Raw genomic sequence first — 2,171 nt, 5'->3', positions numbered from 1 at the left:
GATTTCTAATATAAACTTTCTGATGTGTAAGGAGTGAGTCATGGTTGAGGGATTTATATTTGGGACACCGAAAGAATTTGTCTTCAGTGTTTTTCTCTTAAGAGGTAGGGTGGTACAGTGATAGAAGACAAGCCCTGGAGTTAGTCTGGGTGACCATGATGGACCAGCTGCGAAAATTCTTAGTGCCCCAGGCAACTCTCTTACACTGCAAGTTATACAAGTTGACAATTTGCTTTGATGGAGAGACTTCCCCACATCTGATGAAATCGCAAATTTAGATAAAGTTTCTCTCACGTTCTCTAAGCATCTGCTCTCTGGCTGAAGACTTCACATTCCTTACATTTAAAGGACTTTCTTATGATTTTTAAGGTACAACTTAGTGGCACAGTGGCTAGAATGCTGGGTCTGAAGTCAGGAAGACCAGAGTTCAAATCCAACTTCTGACACTATATAACCTAGGGCACATCACTTAAATCAGTCTGCTTCAGTTTCCTCAACTGCAAAGTAGAGATAATTATAGCATCTAGGTCCCAGGGTTGTTGTGAGAATTAGATGTGGTAATTGTAAAGTACTAGCACAATGCCTGACACAGAGTAAACACCATATAAATGTTAATTATTATTGCCCGGTCCCATGCCAATAAAGAATGGCTCACAGAATCACAGAATTTCAGAAGTTGGGAGGGACCTCATCAGGCATCCATGCCAACTTGTAGCCCCAAAAGAAACACCCCTATAATCTATATAGTGAGTGTTCATTCAGCCTCTGCATGAAAACCTCAAAAGAAGGGAAAGCCACCAACTCTTATGGAAGCCCATTCTAGCTGGGATAGTTCCAATTGTTAGTAAATTTTTCCTCACACAACTCAGAAGCACATGAAAAACCGATGTAATTCTCCTTCCTTCTCTAGTGATTTTCCTCCTTTCCTCCAGCCAAAGACCCATTTACTTTAGAGTTTTAGAATTTAAAGGGTAACTTCAGCTTCATCTAGTCCAATCCATGCCTAAAGGAAACCCCTACTGTAACATAGTAGACAAATGATCATTCTGCCTCTACCTGAAATACTCTAAGGAAGAACCCACAAACTACTGAGGCAACTCATTACAATTTATTCCATTTTAGGACAGCTCTAATTATTCAGACGTTTTTCCTGCATCTTTACAACTTCTACCCATACCTGTTGTTTCTGGCCTCTGGGGTGGGCAAAACTAGTGATGTTTAGCTTAGAGGAAATAAGACAATGGGAGGCAGGAGTGAGGGGTAGTGCAATGGAGAGAAATTACAGAGGCAGATTTCGACTTTATGTAAAGTAAAATATCTTCTTAATCACTGCAAAAAGGTGGAATTATTGCCTCCAGAGGTACTGGGCTCTCCCTCACCAAAGATCTTCAAGCAAAGGTTGGTAAGGTGTTGCTGGAGGGACTCATGGTCAGGTAGTTGGCCACTAAAGTGAAACTAACTCAGATTCTATGACTCAGTAAATTCCCCAATATTCCTTAAGGGATGATCTGTTGCTGAAGTCATTCTCTACTTCGTTATACTTATAAGGTTCCCCTCCAACATTAATTTTCTGGTGGTCTAAGGATTGAGTTGTTTGTAAATACTTTCCCACGCTCATTCTATTAATACTGATTTTACCCAGTATTTGCTATACTTTTCTATTTCATTCAGTAGAATGTAAGCTCCTTGAAGTCTGAGACTGTTTCCTTTTTTAGCTCTGTATTCCCAATGCCTAGCAGTGCCCTGAACATAGCAGCTTTATAGATATATGTTGAATGAACCCTTAAGGATGAACAGTTGCTGAAGACTTTCCAAAATTTCTTTATAATGAAAGAATTTTCTCCAGCAAGAGTTATCTTACTTGCACTGGAGTTCCCCTTAATTTATAGAAGTTTTCCCACATTCATTGTGTTCAAAAGGTTTTCTCCAGTGTGAAGCCTTCAATGCTAAGATTCAATACAATAAGCATTTATTAATCACCTACTATGTACAAGGATACAATGAAAAAATAAAAGATAGTTCCTGCTCTCAGAGCTCACATGCTACTGGGGGGAAACACAATATATTAAGAGAAAAATACATAGACAGATAAATCTATCCATCCATCCATCTATCTATCCATCCATCCATCCATCCATCCATCCATCCATCCATCCATCCATCCATCCATC

The sequence above is a fragment of the Vombatus ursinus genome, unplaced genomic scaffold, assembly GCF_900497805.2.
Source record: "Vombatus ursinus unplaced genomic scaffold, bare-nosed wombat genome assembly UNPS02014170.1, whole genome shotgun sequence".
Classification (NCBI taxonomy): Eukaryota; Metazoa; Chordata; class Mammalia; order Diprotodontia; family Vombatidae; genus Vombatus; species Vombatus ursinus.
Note: the sequence above shows the minus strand (reverse complement) of the source record.